Raw genomic sequence first — 8,491 nt, forward strand, 5'->3', positions numbered from 1 at the left:
GTATTGATTATTCCTTCCACATGAATGGAAGAATAAAGAACGGAGAAATAGGCCAGGGGTCCAAAGGGTGTGGTACCCCTGATGGGAGAGGTTTGAGGGGGTTTTTGTCCTCTTTTTAGTTTTCATTTTGCCTTGATTTTGTTTTATCTATTGGATTTTTAGGTCAATACAAACAACTCGCACACACACACATACACAGAGCCCCTCACACAGTCTGATCTGCCTAATCTTTATGGTACGTAGGGCTCTGTGATCATAGGTAAGCATTACTTTTTCCATCTTCTCCCAAGGAAAGGACAAGAGGAAATAGGATGAAATTCCAAGTTACATGTAAGGAAAGTTTTCCTGACTTCTTCAGGAAGTCCTGAATTGGGGTGTCACACCATGGATAGAACCCAGTTTCCTAGAGCACCAAAAGAAGTCACCTACAGAAGCCCCTGGGAAGGCAGAGAAGAGACTAGAATCTAGAAGAATCTAATGCAAGGATTCTGAAGTGGACTTTTCCTTCATTCACACCTGGTTTCCAAGTGGAAAATCATCAACTTGAGTCAGACACTTGACCAGGTGTCACCCATGTGCTGGGTGCTTTGGGCAAGAGGTCACTTAACCCCACTCAATTCAGGGGCTCTCTGGTATTACCCACTGGTGGGCAGCCTATGTGTCCCCAATCCAATGAGAATATTTCACTAAAAGTTGGACTTCCAGACCCTTCCAATCCCTCAGACATTTTTTTTTAAGTCCTTTACTAAGATAGATTATACTTGATGTACTAATGTCTTATCAAACGGGTCAGATACAAGATTACGTGACTACCCACAGTGCCCAATCACCATCCATGCTAAATAAGAGAGATTTAAGCTGGTTTGCTTTGGTTGGACCACTTGTAATCACCAGCTGTTTTGATTTTGGAGAACATAAGCTCAGTGACACTGAGAGACGAATTTCACATTTTATTATTTGGTTCCAGTCACTGACATCTATGGAATTAAGTGATCTTGTGATTGAATCATCTATTTGCCTGTCACCAGATCCTTATTAAGTGTTCTTATGATAAATTATGTTATATACTAAGTCCAGGAGGAAAGGGATGAGGGAAAGCTGTCTGGCGTGCTTGCCAAGTGCTGGTCATTTGTTAACACATTGGACTGACCTGTCGGCACGGCCTGAGGGCTTGTGGTTCCTGTGGGACAGATGAGGAAACTGAGGCTCAGCAAGATGGAGTCATTTGTCCGAAGTCAAACTGCGAGTAAGGCTTCAAATCTAGGTCCACCCGACCAAACCCCGCCCTGGCTCCCCTTTAGTCGCCCTGGGTCATTTCCCCGAGCTTAGGCGTTTCAAAGACTCTTTACGGAACGACTCTTCATCATCCTCACTCCTTTTCCATTTCGTCGCCAGTGAAATCACATTATATTTGGAAGTCAAGTAGACGTGCAGCAAGATCTGTGTGTGAACCCTTTCAAGATGCGTCCCCCAAGTGTTGTCCCTAAATGGAATACCAGCTGTCAGGGTTTTGTAGGCATTCTGACAACACGCACGGGAGAGGGAAATCAAGCAAAAATCATCAACTGGGGAATAAATAGTTTCTGTGAAAGACACAGCAAAGCTGCTCTGTACCATTCAGTATGATGGACAAGAGAAACAAATGTCAGAGGGGTGACCCAGGCCACGTAGCCCCCAAAGCATCCCTGTGCAGTCATGTGGGTTCTGTTCCCTGCCCTGTGTAGACTAGCTGTGTGACCCTGGGGAACTTATTTTAAAACTCTCTGAGCCTTATTTTTTTCATTTGTCCGATGATGCAAAGATTGGACAACGGTGGTCATATCTAGATTCAAACATTTCTGGGCTCCTTGGAAGGTGAGAAAGAATTTTCCAGCCATGTCCCAGGGCTCCAGCTCAAGCCAGCCCTGCTGAAGTCACAATGTTTCTGTCGGGATGTCAAATGCACACCTGGATTGGGAGACCTGGCGCATCACCTGGCCGTACACCTTGGGCATTTCATGCCCATCCAACTGAAAAGGGCATGATGTGTCATCCACACCATCTGCTCCCAGCTCACCAGGTGCCGTGACTTTCCTGAAATAAAACGTGTTCTCCTGGGGTAGATGTAGGAGGTTACGGCGTAGGTGAGGTCCATGGCAGGTGGTGAGACAGGAGACAGTTTGAAAGAAAGGTGGGGCTTCGGACAAAAAAGGATTTTTCTTCTTCTAGTTGGGGACCTATCAAAGCAAACCTGTAGGAAAGTTTTCTGGAGCCATGAGTGAGGAGTGAAGAGATTCTGAAATACAAGATAGAGACCTGGAGAGCTATAGGCATGATAGCTAAGAACTCCAGCTCTGCGCTCTGGACAGGGCTGGCTTAAAATCCTGCCTCACCACGTATAGGTCACTTGAGTAAGGCACTTAAATAAATATTAAGAGCCTAAGGTTTTTTCATCTGTGAAATGGGAATCTTATCATGACCTACCTCATATGGTTGTTATGAGGATTAAATGGGATACACGTGAGAAGATTTAGTACAATGCTTAACACATTAGTAAGCAATCATAACAAACAAAAAAAAACAAAACTGGCCGGTCCCTGGTCCCAGTTCTCTTCTTAATGTTACTTTTTACCTAGAGACATTGCAGAGTATGTACTGCTGGAATGCCACATCTTTGAAAGATGGTGCAGGGACCAAATTTACAGGGTTTGAACCATCCTCTTGACACATTTCATCCCTAAAGTTAAGACCTTGCCAACGTTGGAGTTCCCAAGAGTATTGGTCAAGACCCTTTTGGCTTCAAGTAACAGAAACTCAACCCACACCCCATTAAACTAAAAAGCACTGGCTCAAATAATAGGGGAAGCCAAAGGGATGAGCTTTGGTTGACTTGGACCCAAAGAGCTCAAGCAACATTCTCTCCCTGTCCCTGCCTTGCTCTCATTCTCTCTGTCCTTTCCTCTCTGTTGGCATCATTCTTGGGCAGGCCGTCTCTCCCCAAAGTCAACAGGATTCTCTCTCTCGAGATTCAGCTCCATTCCAAGAAGGGGCTCCAGTCAAATCTGCTTGGCCCATGTGCCTACCTCTGGACAAGCCAAGAGCTTAGGGTACTCTACTGGCCAATCTGGTTTGTTACTAGGGGAAAGGTGAGGCCCTGGATTGAGAGTTCCACCAGGTGGAGAGGCACAGATCCCCAAACCAAAAGATGAATTTTGTTACACGAAGGGGAAGGATGGCTGGAAAGGCCAAAATAACACCTGGCCACACCATGCCAGGGAGCCTTGCAGGACCCTCAAAGCCAGACACAGCTGTCTGACATCCGGAAACCCAAGATGATTTTGTGGTGATGAAGGGCCAGCTCATACCCACACAAGTACAGGTGGCCTGTCTTCCTCCTACAAAAGCATCACCTGTTCCCTTAGACACCACATCCTCCACCTCTAACTTCAGGTCTTACATGGGTACCTGGACGCTCTGTTATCACTGATGAAAAATCTCTTTCACAAACTCTTAATTAACTCCACTTTAGGCTATGGAACTATCCAATTTCCTAAATCATAAAGTGTCAGACCTGGAAGGATCACAGAACTCTAGTAGCTCCCAGACCTGGTAGATCTGGCTAATTGTTAGAATCACCTGAGCTGGGTTTTATATTGTTTTACCATTTCCTGAGCCCCAAACTCCCTGCCAGGAATATCACTTACATACATCTGCGTTAGGGCAATTAGTCAGAATTGTTATGATTCTGATTTACCTTATTTGGGAGCCAGTGTCTCTGAAGGTTGAAGCCAGAAGGATTATAAACCCATTCTACATAGGGCCACCCAGCTGGTCAGTGGCAAAATCCGTGTAGACTCCTGTCTCCGGGAAAAAATTCCAGAGCCACTGCCGGGCATTTGCCGAGCAGAGCCATGTGAATCTCTGTCAAAATAAGAAGGGGAAGGAGCAGTCTGTCACTAGAGCTTACAAACCCAGGTCCTGTCACAGCAGCCAGGAGTCTGCTGGTGCACGGACTCGCTAATGAGCTTTTAAGAAAACAGGAAACCTCACTTCTGTGTCCTCCTTTGTCAACCTCCCCTAACTCACATTTCATCCCCATGTACTTTCTGGACTCCTACTGTGACAAGTACTATGTAGAAAGATATCAACATCTATTGGGAAGAAAAACATAGAAAAGATTACCAATAGCATGATGTATTCTTGCCATTTTCAGCATTCAGTAAGATCCAAAAAGGAATAGGTTCCTTGACAAGTTAAACATAGAGTTACCGTATGATCCAGCAATGTGGCTCCTAGATTTGTACCCAAGGGAACTGAAAACACGTCCACACAAACACTTGTACATGAACGTTCATAGCAGCATTATTTATAATAGCCAAAAAAATAGAAACAACCCAAATGTCCATCAGTTGGTGAATGGATAAACAGAATGTGGTACATCCATTCAATGGAATATTGTTCAGCCACAGAAAGGAATGAAGTACCCACACATGCTACAGCATGGATGAACCTGGGCAAGATTATGTTAAGTGAAAGAAGCCAGACACAAAAGGTCACATAGTGTATGATGCCATGTATATGAAATGCCCAGAATAAGCAAATCCATAGAGACAGAAAGTAGATTAATGATTACTAGGGGCTGGGGAGGGAGGGGGATGAGGAGTGACTTATAATGTGTATGGGGTTTCTCTTTAGGGTGATGAGAACTTTCTAGAATTAGGTGGTGGTGATGGTTTCACAACCCTTGGGAATGTACTAAATACCACTGAATTGTACACCCTAAAAGGGTGAATTTTATGGTATGTGATTCTATCTCAGTTGAAAGTAAATAAATATTAAGAGCTAGGTTTTTTAAAAAATTAAAATATCAGGCCGTTTGAGAGCACGATAGATGTTCAGGAGAAGCCTCATAGGAAAGTCAAGTTTAGGTTAGGCCTGGAAGAAATGAGAGGGAAGCTAAGTGGGCACCCTTAGCAGAGGGAAAGGTAGGAACAGTGCTGCAGAGTCTTAGGTAGAGAGCAGAGCTGCTTGGCTGAGACAAAGGTTGCTGGGGGAGGAGAGGAGCGGTGGTTTAGGGACAGAGGGGCAAAGGGGATAGGAGGTGATCTGTGGTCCTGCCTACCTGCTGAGCTTAGGAGCTGGATAGAACTGCTTCCCCCAGCAAGGGGGGGCCTTCAGGGAGATTGCAGGGTGTGGTGACGCATACCAAGCACTGCTCCAGGAAGGCAAGTCTGGCTGCCCTTCAGGATGAATAATTGAGGGAAGGGACCAAAGCAAAGTTTTAGGAGCATCTGCTGTAGTCTCAGCCCGGGGCTAGAGGCTGCAGGAAACAGGAGAAAAACCAACAGATCTTTTCTCCAGCCCTCAGGGGATACAGGAAGGAAACCTTGCATTTCTCTAGCAAGTCACGGTTGCACATAGCTTTTGATTTTTTATGAGCCCGTTGATCTCTGAAATAATTTTTGAAATTAACAGAACAATTATCCTTAGCTCCTTTTACAGAGAGAGAAGCTGAGGCTCAGAGAAATTCAGCCTCTTGCCCAGGGCTCTTCCTAAGTGGCAGTGAGGAGAAGAAGCCATATCTCCACCTCACAGTTCATCCTGGGCTGACCTGTCCTCTTGTTGGGGAAACCAAGTGTAGACACTGAGAATGAATAAATACACAAAAATATAGTGCCATGCAAATATACGATAGCCAAAGACAGGCATTAAATTATTCTCAACAAACACGTTAATTAGTGCTGGGTTATACTGTCGACCACACCAAGTGTTTGAAGTGCATTTCTTTTGGATCTTCCTCTGGCTGTACTTTCTATTGCTAAACAAAAGATCGGGAGAGAGTTTGTGTAGAACTTTTGAACCTGGATATTAGAATCAGACCTGGGTTCAAATCCCACCTTCACTATTTTCCAAAAGACCTTGGACTCTGCTTCTTGGAGCTTCAGAGCCCTCACCTACCAAATGAGGGTCACACACCCAGTTCACAAAGCACTATCGCTATTAATTCTGCAAGGACGTCTACAAAGCACATGATGCGTACCTTGCCCACCAAAGTGGGTGCTCAGTAAGTAAAGGGGAATTTTTTCAAGGTTCCCATATAGGAATTAGCATTCACTGGGCACAGACAACGTTCAGGTACCTTCCTATGTTCTTAATCCTCACCACAAGGTAGGTCTTATTTACCCCCATTTTATAGATGGGGAAATTGAGGCCCAGGGAGCTTGGCTTGCCCAAGCTCACACAGCTACAATGTGGGATAATATGATTGTGATTCAGATTGGGGTCTGGCTTCTTCACTCTGCCACACAACTTACATCAGAACTGGATGTGAAAGAATTCTCATCCCGGGACTTCCCTGGTGGCATAGTGGTTAAGAATCCACCTGCCAATGCAGGGGACACAGGTTCGAGCCCTGGTCCAGGAAGATCCCACATGCCGTGGAGCGACTAAGCCCGTGCGCCACAACTACTGAGCCTGCGCCCTAGAGCCTGCGTGCCACAACTACTGAGCCCGCCTGCCACAACTACTGAGCCCACGTGCCTAGAGCCCATGCTCTGCAACAAGAGAAGCCACCGCAATGAGAAGCCCGCGCACCACAATGAAGAGTAGCCCCCCCGCTCGTCGCAACTAAAGAAAGCCCGTGCGCAGCAATGAAGACCCAACGCAGCCAAACATAAATTAATTAATTAATTAATTTAAAAAAAAAAAAAAAAGTCTCATCCTTGCACAGAATCTGAATTAAAGACTCCATCTCCAATGATGGTGGGTTTCAGAACTACCCAGGAGAGAGCTGGAAGCTCCACTCCGCTTACAGGACTCAACGGCTGGATCCAGCCTGGCATGGCCTCACGTACAAACTATTAGGTCCCCAGGCCTCTCCTCCTCCCTTATCTCTCCCCTCCTACTGCTTTGAAGGATATTTAGATCAAAGGTGCAGCCACTCTCCTGGGGGATAATCCTGTTGCCTGTAACCTTGTTTTCTGAGTGTCCTTCACAAAGAAGGGCTTCAGCAAAAAATTTCTCTCTCAGCCCAATCACACAATTTTTCTTTTCCTTAAGCCTTCGCCAGCCCTCAAGATAGGAAGGTAGATGTCTGCCTTCAGAAGCATTTTTATACTGAGGAGCTGCCCGGAATAAATTAGCTAGTCCTCAGAAAGTGTTAGATACGCCACTTCCACATCCTCATCTTATTTTCTGCTTTGGGTCCTTTCCTTCCCAAACACCACCTCCCTTTTCCTTCCTGAGGGCTGATATAACTTTTTACATTTGCCCACTTCTGGGGGCAGGCACATCTCCGCACCAAGGAAATTTTCTTCCTCCAGGTGAGAACTTATAAGATTCTAAGACCCAGACAGGATGAGCAAGGAGTAGAGAACTGAGCCAAAAATACTTTCAATCAATCACCGAGGGAAGCAGAGGTCCAGTGGACCCAGAAGGATTAAAGATATGAAGACAAGGCCTAAGAGACTAAGGCAGAAATAACCGACAGGTATTGGGGAGGGAGCCGGGAGCTGTGCCGGGGGCATTGGGCCTCTGTGAAGTGTGGCTTGCTGGAGAAACTTTCCGGTGGATGTAATTTGTAGAGGCCCCCCTGAGCCTTGTCTCAGGGGAAGCTCCTCTGCCTTTGGAAACATCACCCGCTTCCTGCTTCTTCCCTGCTATTTCTAGGGCATTAGAGGAGCCACTGGGTGTCAGTCAAGGGGGAGAGGGACATGAACTTGAACATTTTTTTTAGGTTTTTTTAAAGGCATGTGGACCCTACCTTGACCTTTTTCTTTTGCCAGTCTTCTTTCCAGCAGAGAGTAATTTTAAGGGAAATTACACTTCTTTTCTTTCTTTTTTCCACTCAATTTGGCCTAAAGAAAAACCACTTTCCCTCAGCTGGTGGTTGTTTGCAAAGGTACAGTAGAATGTCTAGCAGAAGGACCCCTTTGCAAAATGGAAGGTAATCTGAAAATGTTCTTCAGTCCTGGCATTGGGTTTCTGCAGTACCCCCACCCCGATGTCCCTAACACACACCTACACACACACACAGCCCTCCTGCCCCCAGCAACTCAAACTCTATCAGATTCTTGGGCCCTACCCAGATGTACTGAACCAAAAAGCCTGGGGCTGGGGCCCGGAGATCCCCTAATCACCTGCAGAGCTTATTAAAAATACACATTCCTGGCCTCCACCCGCAGAGATTTGGATTTAGTCATTCTGTGATGGGGTGGGAGAATTCGCACTGATATCAAACTCCCAGATGGCGCCAAGGCAGCTGGTCCAGCGAGTAGCCCTGGTGTAGGTCGCCTCCCGCCAGCCTCCGAGGAAGGGATTTCTTCCACAAGCTAAGTGGTAAACTGTGTGTAAAGCTTACTGCGGGACCAGGACGGACAGGGAAGGAGGTGTAGACAAAAAGAGGAAAGAGAAGGAAAAGAAATTCTGGCGTGGGAAGCAATGCCTGGAGGAGAGAGCCGTTCTTTCATCAGAGCTTTTCCTTTCTTGTTATCTCCATTTCCCTATTTCTGGC

The 8,491-nt window shown here is 46.0% G+C and overlaps 1 protein-coding gene across 16 annotated transcripts in view; it reads left to right on the forward strand.

Annotated features, from left to right (window-relative positions):
* CALN1 (calneuron 1) overlaps positions 1-8,491 on the forward strand; it is a 477,883-nt gene that overhangs the window by 458,590 nt on the left and 10,802 nt on the right. The window lies entirely within an intron of this gene.

The sequence above is a fragment of the Balaenoptera physalus genome (assembly GCF_965194825.1).
Source record: "Balaenoptera physalus genome assembly, chromosome: 16".
In the NCBI taxonomy this organism is placed as follows: domain Eukaryota; kingdom Metazoa; phylum Chordata; class Mammalia; order Artiodactyla; family Balaenopteridae; genus Balaenoptera; species Balaenoptera physalus.